Genomic DNA, 17,193 nt, shown 5'->3' with positions numbered 1-17,193 from the left:
CGATACATTCCACCTTAAAGAGTTTACACATTCGCTTCATCCATATTTCCTCAAATATTTTTCTTAAAATGTCCAAATATTACAAATATATTTGAAAAGCTGGGAAATCTGACACATCAAAAATAAACAGACCAAAAAAATAAATAAAACACATTTCATCATGAGACTTCAAGGGAATAGGACATCACCAGGAGAGAACAAATATCCAGAATCTAACCATGAAGACATGGAAGATTTTTATCTCCTTTTAAGAGAGAGTATACAGTAGCTATGATGATGGATATCAAAGAATGAAAGGAAATACAGAAAAGCAAGCAAAAGTCACACAAGACTCAAAGAAGCTAATCAAAGAGACTACAAAATATTAGAGAAACAAAAAAATGATCTAAGAAATAAAAAACAAAGTTTTGAAACAGAAATTAACATATTTAGGATATAAAAAGCTTATCAATAGACAAGAATTCTAGAAATAAGCCAGAGGATCAAATCTGTGACCTTGCAGATAGTAATGCTCCAAAGACTCAACTGGAAGAAAAGAGAAAAATATGAAGTGAAAGGAAGAAAAACATGGAGAACTCCGAGACTACATTAGGAGAAGCAAAATAAGGATAATGGATATCACAGAAGGGGAAGGAAGGGGTAACAGAGAGTTTATTTACAGAGATAATGGAGAAAGAAGTCCCAAACTGTGGAAGGAACTAAATACATGAGCCCATGAAAGTAAAAGATGATCTGGTTATCAAAATGGAAGGCAGGTGCATCAAGACACGCAGCAGCATTCGGGCACTATCAAAGCAATTGTGAGACGTCACCTCACATGGTATGACCCATGTCATAAAGACACGTTGAGGGTATGGACAAAAGGAACCTCATGCAGGGTTAGTGGGGAGGTTAGACCGACCCATCTCCTAGGGAAACGTGCTCAAAACATTTAAAATAGATCCACCAAATGATCCAGAAATCCCACGCCTCGGTATCTACCCAGAGAAGGTAAAAATACTAATTTGAAGGGACATTTATGCATCCTACGCTCATTGCAGCATTATTTGTAGCCAAGTTATGGAAACAACCTAATTACCCAAGGACAGACGAACAATTTAAGAAGATGTAGTATATATGTGTGTATAAATATGTAGTAGAATACTGCTCAGCTATTCAAAAAAAGCTGAAATCCTGTCTTTTAGAACAACATGAATGGAACTAGAAGAAACATTTGGTAAATTGTGTTGCAAAAGTTATTTCCATCAAATGCCCTTGAACATGCCAAATATCTCCCCTATGCCAATGGGCCAGTGAATCAATCTGTAAGAAAACCAAGTAGGATCTAAGAATACCTTTTTCCAGAAGATTATCTGAAATCATCTTTCATAATAAGTACATATTTGCCAAATACAAATCACTGAGTTGCCTTTTTATTTCAGGATTTTTGCTGCCTCAGGTTCTGCCCTCGCTTTATTGATGCATTTGACACAAAGTGTGGAATATTTATAGTCGTGAGTTGTTTCATGGAATTGTTGCATTCATTTCAAAAACATTTAATATCCTTTTCCTATTATGAAAGGACAATCCCAAAATAAATTGAGTTACCAGAATAAGAGAAAAACAATTGGATGGTAGCTATTTTTAAGGGCAATTCACGAAACACGGTATTTGATTCTTCTGTACAGAGAGGAAGGGATTTCTAAACAGACTGATTAACCCTTATGAGGTTTTACACTTTGGATCGAGGTGCAAGCTCTTCATTTTGTAACATTGCAGGCCCATTGCTATCAAGCTGGATGTCCTTTCTCTCTGCAAACCATGAATTCCCAGAAGGAGTGATGACTGCAGTGAGGTCTGAATTGCACGAAACGGGAAAAGTAGAGCTCTAATGGTTTTGCGACAACATTCTCCAGCTCCGTTTGTAAACTGTGCGCTTTTAGATTTCTTCTCTCAGTAAACAAGGTTACTGCAGCCAAGAGAGAGAGGTGGTTGCTGTGGAAAGGTGGTTCTCTGGGGGAATTGCGGAAATTCCTTCTTTCAAGAACAGGGAGAAAACTGAGGTGAAAATGCTTTCTTTAGTGTATTGTGGGTGCAGAGTTTGAAACAAAAGAGAAAAAGCAGGATCATTTGACATCTAGTGTCTTTTGTTGTTGTTTGTATATTTTTTATTTTGTTTTGCTTTTAACTAGCAACATCACCCACTTTGTCTTTGGCTCTTAGACAAAGAATCAAAGATCTCAAACCGCTGCTCACGATAGAGTCTGCTGTTCTAGGTAAAGTCCCTTTACCTCCATGTTCCAGTTCCCTCATTTGTAATTATAAGGCTGTGATCAGACACTCACCTTCCTTTTGTGAATTAACATATTAACCAAATCAATACTTGAAGGGCTTTGCGAAGGAACAGGAAACTAAAATAACTCAATTTCCAAAGTCGAGATAACTTTATGTTCACATATATTTTGTCTTTCAACCAATGCCTTGAGCTTCCACATACTTTATCAGTAAAAAGTAATTTTGGCTATAAATATTAATATTAAAGTAGCAGCCACATAAACTAGTGGGTCATTTACTGTTCACATTAAAGGGAAGCCTGGAGGCAGGAATCGACTCAGTGAGTTCAGTAAAGGTCTTTGCTTTTCTCTCCAGCCTGATTTATTCTTAAGGTGTGGACTTTTCCACCCACAAGCATGTTACCAACTCCCGCTTCCCAGCAGTAAAATAGCTGTAAGCTCCAGACATCATCGTATACATGTGAGTCCCAGAAGGGGAAACAAAAGGATAAGAAAGCCAGGGCTCTTGTTCTCGCTCTTTGGAATATTTTTACTATGAAAATCTCATTGGCTTATACTTGCTAAGCTTGTCTGAAAGCAAGAAGTTTAAACATAAAATGATTTCCTATATTCTTTTGTCTACAAATGTAAACAAAAAATAAACAAAAACCTAAAAGCGACTCCCTACTCATTTTTCTCTGAATAAATATGACCCCAATCAAGGTAAATTTCTAGCACCGCTCTCAAGTCAAAGCAGGTGGAAATAATTCTCTCCCCATCTCACACCCCTTTGAAATAAAATCATTCCTCTCTAGGCCAAGCATCCCTTGACACATGATATGCTCATTAAGCAACTGTCTTTTTGCATTATCGCCAAAACATAGTGGAATAAAGGAAAATTCAGTCCTGGTCAGTCATTGAAATCAAAGGGTTCCTTCCTCTCCTTATCTTGCCCTTCAGAATCCAGATATACATGACTGTGGGGCTTGTTCGGTGTCTCAGAAGGAATTCTCCAAGTAGGGTTGAAGCAAATGGTAGGATAACCACAAGAATAGTAATTAGGGTCTGCAACCCCCACAGAAGCCTGTGGTATACTTGATTAACCTTGAGAAGCTTTAGGAAATGTTTCTGGAATAATAAAACAAAAGCATATTGGTCAGGCTCACCCTTGCATACTGAATCCAAGGTGCTAATTTTCTCCTAAGCCAGGTAGGAAACATGGGGGGGGGGGATGAGGAAGCCTATTTTCCATGTTTTTATAAAAATTACAGGTGATAGTTCCCTTGCAGGAGTAAACTGAAATTCTCAAGAACGGTGGAAGTGAAGGGCTCCACAGATACCATGTGGAAACCCCACCATTTCTACTAAAAAATGAGCATTACTAGACACCGCTTGTATTACGTTTATGTAGAAACTTCTTTGCCTTCTTCCTGACATTGAGAAATCAAGTCAACTCTACCTTCCTGATTCGTTTACCCCTGCTGTTTCTTCCTTGTGGCTGGAGTTCAACAAATAATAGCTTAATAAAATGTAAAGTTATGTGTAATATAAAATATTTATAAAATACAGTCTAAGCGATTTTGTTGACTAAATATATGAGGGACAGCCGCCCGCCGTGTGACCGTGCAATGGAAAATGTGCAACAGGCCAAGCAGAGAGGACTCAGATTCCCAGCACAACTGATAAGGAACAAGAACTTAAGCTTCCAAACCTATGATGAAGCAGGATGCTGAAGAAAGGTGACCTACCTTAAAGGCACAGAATAGCCTGACAGTAAAAAGTGAAGCCAGATGACAGGTGCTTCCAATGACATTAGAAAGAGCTGAAAGAGTTTCCCGAGGCGCAGAGAGAGTGAATCTAAAATAAATGTGATGTTTGATGGGTTTGATATTCATTGGAAACCTCTGGGAAAATGTTTCAAGCATTTCGCTTTCCAAACCTTTTTCTTGGTAAAGTAAAGAGAAGGAATGTGTCACCTAAAACCCAACCAGCTTGTTTCCCCTGGCAGCAAAGTCAATCTCTATTCATAGAATGGGCATGTTCCCGAGCCTGGGCAATTTATGTTTCTTTTATTCTCATAACACATATCAGCCTAGCAAGTCTCAGCTCATGGGCTTGACATATTTCAATGTTATATTGCAAAATAAAACATTCTTGCTCTCCACGTTCGCCGAGTTTTCAGATGGGAGTGTTCACCTTGCCAGCCTATCGGTCAAATCTAGCTCCTGTGCCCACAGAACCTCGTCTCCATTTATGCACTACACATTTAACATCAATGAAACCTGCCGGCACCCCGTAATAGCAACAAGTCCCTTGCCAAAGAATTCACAGAGTAGAAATAACTAAGAGGTGGTAATATATAGTTGTGAATATGTTCGGTCATTATGTATTTCCCAGGGTAATCTACGGGAAATTCCAGATGGCTTATTACTAGTTTCCTTTTTCCTTCCAAAACATCAATTGAATAAAAATATCACTACTCACATCATCTATCTCCGACAAGCAAGAAAAATACGTCCAATGAAAATATTCTTACTATGTGGCAAAATATGTCATTGCAAGTTCATGTCATGATTTTGTTGATAAAATAAAATAACAGAAAAAGAAATGTTCCAGCTAGATCTAGATCGTATCTTGTTAAATTTTTCAAATGAAATGTTAGGGAATCCCCACCCAAAACAGGCAGAATGTAGAGATTCAGGTTCATTAGATTCCCTAAACAATCTCCAAAGAAAAATAAAACCAGAACAAAATTAGAGTAAAGGGAGATTTGGGAGGTTCGTGCCCAGAGACAGAGGACTTTCCTAAAAGTTTCGTCCTGAGGCTGGTGTCTCGCTATGTGGACAGTCAGGAAAGAAACAAGGTGTTGAAGCAGGTGGGAGAAGCCTCTTCTCACTCCCTACAAACAGATCCAAGTGAACTAGCCTGAGTGTCTGTCCAGACCCTTGTCATTGCAAGGCGACTCAGGACTCACAGCCCACGGCGGGCGTCCCCTGCCAGGCAGCACAAGGAAGCCCGTATCTGGCAGCTCAGACACTGGATATCATCCTGGCACCATCGCCAGGTAACTAAGGCTTGGTGGGACACACCTCACACCATCTAGAGGAGGAGCAAGGGAGCGGGGCAGGCACTTAAGAATCCTGAAGCTGGGCCTCCCCGGTGGTTCAGTGGTTGAGCGCTGGGTTGCGAAGCTGCCCGCAGCCTCTGCAGTGCCGGTTCAATCCCTGGCCTCCGGGCAAGGGGCCCACATGGCATGCAGACCTCTCCTGCCATGCCCGCTGCTCCCCTCAGCAGTGTCCTTCGGTCCTTCTGCCTGCTCTGCTCCCCGCTCTGGCTCTGGTGAATTCTCTCACCCTCCCGCGCTTCTGACTGTACCCAGTGCTTGTATAAATAAATAAAAAAAAAATCTTAAAAAAAAAAAAAAAAGAATCCCGAAGCACTCAGCAGACTTTGATTTGGAGAGAGAGCAGAGGTGATCTGTCAGCAGCAGGGGGTGACTTCATTCCCCACTGGGACTGAGAGTGAGTGCTGGAGCCCAGTTTCTTATTCTCCACCTGCCACCAAGGTCAACAAAGAGAAACAAACAAAAATAAACCCACAGTGCCTTGTCCACAACAGAGAGCAAATAAGACAGCACCTATGTCCAGGAAGCAAGGGAAATCTGATTGAAAAAAAAATGGAAAAGCAGAAGGTAAGAAGTCCAGAGAAGCGTATGAAGGACACAGAAATAGGGGACCAATAAACAGATATTTGCCTTTGACAATTTTAAAAAGGCAAAATGAGGTGCTAGAAGGACAGTTAAAGACAGAACAGCAGGGATGGGATCTTAGTTCTTCACTTTAAAAGATTGAAGATATTAAAGTAACACTAGATGAAAGGTTGAAACGAGAATGAACATGGCCATGATTTAGAAGAGAGAATTTCCAAAATAGAAGACACAAATGTACAAATCTCCCTAATGGAAGAAGAGAGAGAAAGAAAATTTAGGGAAATTGAAGAAAGTTGGTGGAAAAAAACAGACTTAATTAGCAGAGAGAACATAAGGCTAAAGGGTACTGCAAGAGGTGAAAAGAGAAAATGAAATAGAGACTGTGGAAGTTAAAAATAGCTGGACATTTCCCAGACCTAAGGAAAGAAATAAACATGGCTGTCCAAGAAGCAAAAGGAACACCTGAATCTCTAAATGCAAAATGATGCTCACCAAGGCACAACTTGGCTCAATGATCAAAATTCAAAACTCAAGGAAAACAACTGAAGGCTGTTAGAGAAGAAAAGAGATCCAGGGGGAGGTGCCCCAGCCCAGACAGAGTGGGGAGTGTGCGCCACAGTCTGTGGGTGCTTTGGTGGAGGGTGCATGACGGAATGTAGGGGAAGAAAAAATGTCAGGCTTTTCTGCCCTCCCGCCATCAGGATGGATGATGGATCCTTGTGGTCCTGAGTGCATGCCTGATGGCGGCACCTGGAGTGGGGTGTGGGCCTAGGTAGATGGGAAGAAAAGAGAGAGAGAGAGAGAGAGAGAGAGAGAGAGAGAGAGAGAGAGAGAGAGAGAAGGCCGGAGAGCCCAGATAGAGTGAAGACTTGCTGGGGGCTGGGAGGCCTGCCAGCCTCCTGGCCCCCCAGCACCCCTGCCTGCCGTGTGACTGGTAAATCCCAATAAAAGCCTGTAAAAGCCATTGAGGGCTCTGACTCCTCCTTCACCTGGTCTGCTGGATCCTAGAAAACCTACACTGTGGCCAGTCCTGCCTTTTACAAGGAAAAACTCAGGAAGGGGCTCCGCTCCTCCCAAAATACAAAGATGTAAACCAGCACTGCCTCAATTTACAAAAAGAATGTAACATGTTCAAGTGCTTAGATCAGGCTCTCATCCCACACGGGTGAGGTCAGGAAACAGTGAACTGAAATATCCATGACGCTAAAAAATTAAATCTGCCAACCCAGAATACTCTATCCTGCAAAATTCTGGCTCAAGTGTGAAGGTGAAATAAAGACTTTCCCAGACAAACAAAAAATAAAGGAGTTTATCGCTGCCAGATCTGCCCTACAGAAAATGTCAAAGGAGTTATTCTACAAGAAAAGACAACCCAACACAAAACCTTGAGCAAAGAGACAAGAGGAATCCAGAACAGAAGCGTCAACAGGGAAAAATGAGGGACAACAATGAAATCACTGAAGTGGGCATAGGAAAGTTTAGAATCTGGGTAGTTAAATGACAGCGAGTCAATACCAGGTCGTAAAGAATGTTTTTAGACGGAGACATTTTGACATTACCTATAATAACCCCAAAGGAAAAACTTAGAACACAGACACAAGAATGAACTCAAGAAAACTAATTATAGAGCTAAGGCTACTGCAGGGAAGAGAGGGTGGAAGCAAGGCGGGGTGTGAGCACAGTGGACTGTCGTGTGGAATAAGGTGTCTTGGTGGTGGATGTGGCGTGATAACAACACCTGAGGGGGGACGTACTTCTATTACCCAAACAATGACGTGAGCCTAAGAACAAAACAAAAGAATGGCAGCTAATAAGCCTCATTCGTCAATAGTCACCCCGAACGTAAATGGCCTGAACGCTCCAATTAAAAGGCACAGCTTGACAAATTGGATCAAAGAGCACACATCATCTATCCCTTGCTTGTGCAAAACTCATTTAAAACCTAGAGACAAACACAATTTTTCAAGCGTAAGTCTGGAGCAATATACTTTAGGCCAATAGAACAGAGAGAAGAGCAGGAACTGGTGTTTCCATGTCTGACAAATTAGAGTTTCAGCCAAAAAAAAGTAATCGGGATAAAGATGGGCACTTCATAATGATCAAAGGAATAACTCATCAAGAAGATATAACTGTCATTAATATTTATGCTCCTTACACAGGTGCGCCTAATTATATACAACAGCTATTAAGAGATCTAAAGCAATACATTGACAAAATGCATTAATGGTGTGGGACTTCAACCCACCATTTACACAAAGGGATGGATCATCTAGACAGAAAGGTAAAAAAGGAAGTAAAAGCCTTAAATGAAGTATTGGACCAGTAGGACTTAGTAGATAGTTGCAGAGTCTTTGATCCCAGAAGAACTGAACACACATTCTTAAGTGCATATGAAGCTTTCATATGATAGATCACAGGCTGAGGCCACAAGCACGTCTCAAACATTATATGAAAATCAAAATTATACCAAGGAGCTGCTCTGATCACTATGGAATAAAAGTAGAAATTAACCACAAAAGGAATTCTGGAATATACCAAAACATGTGGAGACTAAACATTGAACCATCCCAGGTTCAGTGAAGGAAAAAAAATCAAAAAATAAATTTAAAAGTATGTGAAGACTAATGAGAATGGAGAGACAAGTTCCCAGACCCTTTGGGGGATCAGGGAAAAACAGAGCAACACAGGCCCACATGAATGGACAAGACAGATCTTAAATAATCTAACTTTACAACTGAAGTAACTAACAAAAGAGCAAATGAAACAAAAGGTCAGTGGAAGGAAGGAAATAATAATAAAAAAAAGTTGGAGCAGAGAAATGAAAGAGAAAACAAAACTCAACATTATAGCAGGATCTGTGGTGTTAAAGTGGGTTGTGCCTAAAAGGAGTCTGAGCCCATTCTGTGAGGTGAGCAGGTCACGCTTCCAAATTTCATAAGCCTCCTAAATGTGATCAGTCAGTCCACGTCACTATCATTTTGGGGGGTATATTTTTTAAAAGACTTATTTATGCATACAATAACTGGGGTACAGGCCAGAGGTTCAGGGATGAGAGGATTCACCAGAGACAGAGTGGGAAGCAGAACAGGCAAACTGACTGAGATACACTGCTGAGGGGAGCAGCGGGTGAGACAGGAGAGGTCTGCTGCGCCATGTGGGTAGCTCCCTGGCCGGGGTTCGAACTCGTGCTGCAGTGGCTGCGGACAGCTTCATCGGTTGTGTCTTAACCCCCAGTGCCACCAGGGAGCCCCCTTGGGGGGGATATTTTCAAGGGTCACCTCCTCATCTCCTTTGATTCCTTTTTTTCTGGAAATGTTTGCCATGTCTTATCTTAAGGGAAATGCAAATCAAGCCTACAAAGAGATAATCACCTCACCCCTGTGAGAAGAGAATCCTCTAGAGCAAATGAAAGCTTGAAAAAATAAGTTGGCAAGGACATGGGGAGAACGGAATGCTGACTGAATGATGGTAGGAATGTCATTTGGCAGAGCCTGTGGAAAACTGTATGGAGACTAAAAAAAAAAAAAAAGGAAATATCGTATGATCCAGCAATATCACTGCTTGGTGTTTACCAAAAGAAGAGGAAAATCCTAATATGAGAAGGTTCATACATAGCAGCATTATCTACGATAGTAAAACCAAGTAATCCACCTCCGTGTCCAATGACAATGACTGGATGAAGAAATTTTGGAAAATATACCCAAGGGACTACTGCTCAACTATTAATAAAAAGATAAAATATAGCTTTTTGGATCAAATGGATAGATTTTGAGATGATTATGCTAAGTAAAACAAATCAGAAAGTGAAAGACAGATGCCAGATGGTTTCACTTATAGGTGGGTTATAAATAATAAATGAACACAGACCGGCAAAGCACAGCAAGAATAATTTTCAGACGCTGTGTAAAATATACCTGCTACTGGGGGGTGGGGGATAGAACATTGGCGCAGGTGGTGGAGGGCAGTGGCGCTTGTGCTCGTACAGAGGTGTGGAAATGTACCCCAAGTTTGCACAGATATGTAAATGGCTGATAAATCCATAGAAAACAATAAATAAATTTGAAATTTAAAAACCATTATTCACATTTGGGACATGTTCCCTCAATTGTTTAAATTAATTTCTGCACATTGTTTTAGATGAGCATAAATTATTTTTACCTACTTTTTTTTGAAATGCTTGTTTAGGTTGATTGCTAGAATACTGCGACATCTTGTTAGCCTAAAAATACTAAGACATAATCACTGGTTTTTTTGTAAATGCAAAGATTTTTTCTAATGTGAGCTGCAGTTTCTTCAAGGGTACGTGAGCTATTTCAAACAGAGGATCCTCAAAGTTTCTCCCTAGTCTAAGAATCAAGGATTAAATTAAACAGACAGATGACGGAGCTAGGGGATGGGGTTTGCAGGATATCTTTCAGGTGGACAGAGGTGACCCTTGCTACAGGTACAACCTCTCTGCAGCTCTTGGAGAGACCTGGACCCAACCATCCCACCTGAGACATGGCAAACTATCCTAAGCCACTAGGATTTGATGTGGTTTCTTACATAGTGATGGTAAGTAAAGAGGGATTGGGGTCAAAATAAGGGGATTGCAATTGTATGGGGAATATAAAAATAAAATTTATTAAAAAAAATATATAGTAAATTTTTGAAAGATAGGTTTTGAATAAGAATATATAACTGAACCCTGTTCATTAGAAAAAAGGATGCTGATTTTGGAATAAAAAATAAATAAATAAAATCTAAACCAGAAAAAAAAAAAAGACTAATTACATTTGGATTTTCCTTTCATACACTAATCTGTACCAGATATTTATAATATCTGGTATTATTTATGGACCAGATATTTATCTGGTACAAAGGTGTCAAGAACTCAGACTTCTGTTCCCATTTTACATAGTGCTTGACTGTCCTTAGCCTTGAAGCAAGGCGTTGTGCACTGGTTCTGAATTTCACTGCATAGAGTTTATGTAATTATAACAGAATTTGTTGCATCCATGTACGTAACAATACCAAGAAACAACAAACACCTAAGAAATGAAATATTGTAGATTCCACTATAGAAAAAATTTAAGTTCTCTGCTCCACCCCAGAATTTTTTATGATCTATTTGACACGCATGAGACTCACACTTTTATCAGCCATCTCTTCATTTAAAAAAATGGAAGAAAAAAATGACCTTATTTTTATCTCAAATGTTAATGTCACATTTAATTACATAGATAAGAAGTTATATCTGATACTAAGCTTAATATTAAAAATTCTTATCTAAGTAATGGTGATAAGAAAAAATAGCATGTTTTTTTCCCAGTTACTATATTGCACACATTTAATTAAGAATAAATTTTCTCTGTCTCCTGTCTTCCCTTACTTGGCCAACACCCTCAGGTCTCAAGTTTGTGGAAGGTTGTCACGTTGTCGTTTAGTGAGAAGGGAAAATTGTAACGTTTGCAAACAAACCAGCAACAATGGTCCTCAAAAGAGAGACAGAGCAGGTTGCTGAAGCTAAAGAAAATGCCTGGGATTTCCCCCTGGGCCTGGTTTCCTAGACTTTTAAGGCTCCTGTTATTTGGGCCTCCATGTTAGGGGGATATATGGAAAGCGTGTAGGTGGCAATATATAAATTATTTTATTCTTTTCACACAAGTGTGGATTTGAGTTTTGAGGGGCATCACTGGCTGGATGGGATGAAGTTGTCAGGTTCCAGACTGGACCACTTGAAATGTGCTCAAATGGCTTATTGATTATTTCCAGTTAAAGAAATAGTTGACAAATTAGTGGTCATCGAAGCCTCCCTTTCTGCTAAAAGTAGGCACTTTCTGTGACCTTCCCCACCTCCGTTTACCCTGATAGCAGGGAACAAATTTCTGTGTTAAGGTGCCCACCTACACCAAGATGGAGAACACCCTCATAGCCAGAGAAAGAGACAGAAGTTGTTTAAATAAGCTCTGCTTAGCCCGTCCTAGTGTCCACGTCTAGTGTCCACATCAAAACTTTCAAGAATTTCCTGTCTATCCTTCACGGACCGCTTGCATCTTTGTCTAAAAGCTGCATAAACGGAGCCCTTGATCATCCACTAGGCTCCCCGTCTGATGCCACACCGTGTGCATGAAATTAAGTGTCTTCTCTCTGGTCAATCTATTGGAACAGACACAAGAACTAAAGGACTCGAGGGGGAAATCCCCCGAAAGTTTCTCAGACAGAGCAATGGTGAAGAGGACGGGTTGACTGCATCTGGGATGGATTCTGTGTTCAATTCAGAAGCATGACTTGCTGGCCACACAGCAAGAGAAGGGTTTGGTCCCCTCTAGACAGGCTCATCTTGTTACAGGGTGGGGTGGGGGACCCCCGGAGCCCCCAAACCTGTCTGCTCTAATGGCTTCTGCCATCCACCACTTCTAGACAACACACTCTCGTGCAAAAGACCTTCAATGAAAAAGAACTTTAATACAATTAGTGGAGAGAAAAGAAGGACCATAGTTTCCAGTTAAACACCCAAAGTTCTCCATCCCCCCATGGGTCAGTGTCCAGCCAAACTGGGTGCCCCAAAGCAGGACCACTGAGACCCAAAAGCCAAGGCACAAGTCTAAGGCACCTCCGGGTGGGGGCCTCCAGGGAAGGGGCAGAAGCAGCCAGGCAAGCTTGGAAGAAAAAGAGCAAAATCCAAACCCAAGTGAAGAAACAGGCTGCCACTGTCAGCCTCCCCACGGGTCTCTCGCCCACATCTCTGCCCCTGTCAAGTGTCTCCTTCCATGTCCCCCAAGTTCCTGGTCCAAGTCCAAGACGGTGAAGCCAGCAGGGGCTGCTCCTTCTCACGTCTCTCTGCTCCCTGTGCCTCCCCAGCCTTCCTACCCCTCCACCTCTGTCCGCTTCTCCTCAGCCAGGTTTTCTCTCTCTAGGTGCTTCATTCACTCCCCAGCCCAACCCCACCCTTCCTTGGGGGGGCGGCAGGGAACCTGGAGCCTCCCCTTTCCTTGGGGATTACCCTGGTGCAATCTTCCTTGTGCAGCACAAGTGCAGCACAAGTCCTCCCATAATGCTCCCCACTCCCAAAATAATGTGTTCTTTACTCAAACCAGAGTATTACCTTAGGGCTGACTGCAGAGGCCATTGTTACCCCCTTTATTCCCAGCCAGCTGACCCAGCCGGCTGGAGGGAAGGTTGTGTAGTGTCTTCTCCCTCCCACAGAGAGCAGAAGGGTAAATGGCAATGAAATGCTTTTGCAGGCATCGAGTTGAGAGAGTAAAGCCGCTGCCATCAGTCACCACCAAATGTTGAATAAGCTTCTGCACTTCTTACTAGTGGTTGGGTAACTTTCCCAGCGCCCTCAGCATGTAAGAACTCAAGGGACTGCCTCTTCTGAGCAGAACCCCCACCCCCAAGCCCCCACTTCCTCTCCCCCCAACAACCCCCCCCACACACACACACTGAACTCCAAATCATACTAATTATGCTGAGCGTCATGGAAGAAACCCTCCTGTCTCCACACCGTCCCATCCTGGTAGGGAGCTAATCACAGCTGTAAGAACAAGTTTCAGAATGTGGGTTAGACGGCTAAACCACCACTGAAAGGAGAACTGTATGTGGAGGGAGACATTGATCACCAAATTCACATCAATATTTAATTGATTTTAGACATGTGGAGGAAAAATGATGTCAATGCTCCATAATAATCAAAACTGGAACATCAAATTGCATGTGACAGTTCTTCCCCTAACTTTTGGGAAGAAAGAAAAGAAGGATTTGCCTGAAATATATATATATATTTAAATATATTGGCTAACATTTCTATTTTTAGCGTTTCAATGTAGGTTAAAGCTGTATATTTTCTCACTTTTTCACAGCTGTTAAATGACTGTTCTTAAACACCAAGCGTAATAATTTCAGAGTACAGAACAAAAGTGTTCCTGTCAAAGGCTCTCTGAATATTAATGCACTAAGATTATTACTAGATTGCATGATTAAAATAACAGATTTAATAACTACCAAAAGCATAAAAGTTATGTTCATATGTCTTCTGGTATAAATTTATGTTTATTTAACACAGACAAGATGTGTCTATACCTTCAGCTAGGCAGAGAAAAAAAATAACTTATTTCCAAACCAGTATTTCTTTGCAAAATTCCCTAAAGTCAAAATTGAAGAGATGGAATTTTATATTTTAAAACAAAGATATTTCATAATATCTGAGCAGAATGATTTTTCCCGAACTGTCCCTGGGCAGTTATAATTTTACTTGAAAAATAGTCAAAAATAATGAACAAACATATAGTTGCTTGAGAGATTCTAGAAACTCCAGATTTTTTTTTTGACTATACTAAAGGCATAGGAAAATTTGGATCTCCAAAAGTCTTGTACTGTAATAGTTTGCTAAATATATATGACCATAAAACTCTGTACAAGTACATGTATACGTGTGTGTATTAAACATTTGTTAACACATGCAAGTATTTTTGTGACTTCAAAGATAGAAAAAAAATGCTGGTGAATATGATCAGAGAACACATACCATCTCCTACGCATACACAACACACGTACACAGAAAAATTCCTTTGATTATTAAAATAACTACAAAATATAAAAGCAGTGATTCCTAATAAGAGAATATATAAGAATCATTGGAACATATACCTTGAAAATTATCATTTTGGTGACCCCTTTAAATAGAACGTATGCCCTAGTAGTTGCAGAATGAAGAGAGGGTGCAGAGGTTGTCCTATGACAAGAACAGCAGGTTCAAGGTGCAGGTAGCATCATATTCATATTTGTGGACATCTGAGAGTAGGTTAAATTTGCCCTTGCTTCCTTCTCTCTTGCCCCCAACAGTCTCATTAAATTTAATCCCACAATAAGTTACTGCCTGCTTTTTCCTCTTTAAGAGTGAATTCATATCTGTTTGTACATCAATTTATTTCCAGCTTTTAGAGCAATGCATGCCCCCTAAGAAGGCTTCAATAAATATGTGTTGACAGACTTGCTAGCAACTCAATGTTTTGCAAATTTGTATAATAACGACTGTATCCCTATAGCGTAGTAATGCATGAAAGGCTGGTGTGCGGGACTCTTGATCATGAATTATACATTGCAACACTGAAATCTCGTCCTAAGTAATTCTATGCAAGCAACAAGAGTAATTATTTGAGGATTTTAAACTCTTGGAGCCCTGCAGCAAAGTTTGTTTCACAATATTATCCTCACTTAAAAACAATTTTGGCTTTCCCTTCCCAAATGTTCCAGCAACATGTGCTAGTGCATGAAAAACATTCCATTATTCAAAGACACACTGTGGGACTGTAGAGCAAATTTGCCCTTTCTGTATTCTTCTTTCACTGACTTCAGGTTGATTTATTGTAAATGAACTTACTTCTTATCAATTCTGTGACCCAGTTTGCATCATTTTCATACTGGGTGAAAATAAAATCATGTTTTCAAGGCATTTAATGGGTTGCTAATATTTAATTGACTCATGTCACTGTCATCCACAGCCCAGAGGTTCTTCCCTGTCTATCGGGGAATAAATCATGAGCGTGGATGAATTTCTCAGAGACTGACTTTCTTTGAAAAGTATTAACATCGTGGTTCTTTCCATTTGTGTTATAAAAGAAAGGACATAGCTATATGTTAACATGTTTTAATACCTGAAGCCCATAGAACCGAAAAGCTCTCTGATGCATAAAAAGAATGCAGCAGACACATAACAGTAACATTGATTTCTCCATTTCAGAGCTGATATTCTGAATCACTGTGATACCCCGATTCTGGGGTCAGAGGACCAGCAGACTCGGCTTCTTGGGGAGGGTTTTCTTCGCTGTATGCTCACGTGGCAGGGAGAGAACACCCCTCCCATGCCTCCTAATCTCATTCATGAGGACCCCGCGCCCTCTAATTACCTCCCAAAGCTTCATCTCCAAATACCATCGTTTGGGGGGTAAATCTTTAATGTAAGAAATTGGGGGTAATTGTGTGTGTGTGTATGTGTGTGAAGAAGTTAGGTAATTCCACCAACTACAAAGTATTAATATATAAGGAAACTAAGTGAAGAGGCCCCAGTTCAGGGGTCTCCCTCATGTCGCAAGGAGTTAAGACACAGCCTATGAAGCTGTCCGTAGCCTCTGCAGCAAGAGTTCAATTCCCTGGCTGGGCAGGGAGCAACCCACAGTGCGCAGCAGACCCCTCCTGTCTCCCAGCTGCTCCCCTCAGCAGTGGATTTCAGTCAGATTCCCTGTTCTGCTCCCCGCTCTGTCTCTGGTGAATTTTCTCACCCCCCTCACCTCTGGCCTGTACCCCAGTTCTTGTATGCATAAATAAATAAATCTTTAAAACAATTCATATCTTTCTTCTAATGTTTTAGCATCTATTGATGACCATATAGCAGCACTATAATTTCATTACATAAAAATCTTATTTATTATATGTCAGACTGACTTCAAGGAAATTTTAGGTGGGTTTCTAAGGCTATGTATGCAGTCAAGCATGGCAATGCCCATTCATTAGCCAAACTCACTGCCCTGGCCTAATGGAGTTACATTATTTTGTTAATGGAGTTTGAGTTATGTTTTAATGACCTTACATAATCAATTCTTCCCATTAGAAAGAAACATTCTTAGTTGTACATTATTCTTATGCATCTCTCATGCAATTTGTTTTGAAAGTGCTTTATGTTTTATCTTCCATTATAATGAAAGAAATGAATGGATGAGAGGGTGTGATAAGCTATAAAATGCTGTTGAATGAATGGAAGCTATTAATGAGAATAAGAAATTTTAGAGTAATGCTGAGAAGAGATGGGTGGATATGAGTTGGTAGTTTAAGAACATGCATTTTAAAAGGAAATTTTGGAAGACAAACAGCAGAGATAGAATAACAACTTCAGAGATCTCAAACACTGCAAAGATTTGGAGAAGCCCCTTATAACAATTATCGCAAATTTTAAGAGGTATAATAAGTGGAAAAAGTTTAAAATCCATTATCATTTTATGATGACTATTTCAGTACTGCCTGAAGTATAATATTACCGAATTGTGACAATACCTTTTGCCATGTCTGTGGTTTTGTGTTGCATGGACCTGCCATTGGGGCATTTGAGTTCAGTGCTGCAATTCACATTGACAGCCAGGCGGGATGGCACTTCTCTGGGAAATCATAGACTAATTGTTAGGTAGTTAATGTCTGTTCTGTAGTTACCACCTGGACAGTGGGGATTCTGATCCCTAGCTCAAGGGACATTCAGCT

Source organism: Talpa occidentalis, unplaced genomic scaffold (assembly GCF_014898055.3).
Source record: "Talpa occidentalis isolate TD23 unplaced genomic scaffold, MPIMG_talOcc4v2.1 talOcc4.16, whole genome shotgun sequence".
NCBI classification, from domain to species: domain Eukaryota; kingdom Metazoa; phylum Chordata; class Mammalia; order Eulipotyphla; family Talpidae; genus Talpa; species Talpa occidentalis.
The sequence above is the reverse complement of the archived record's forward strand: the minus strand, read 5'-3'. Positions refer to the sequence as shown.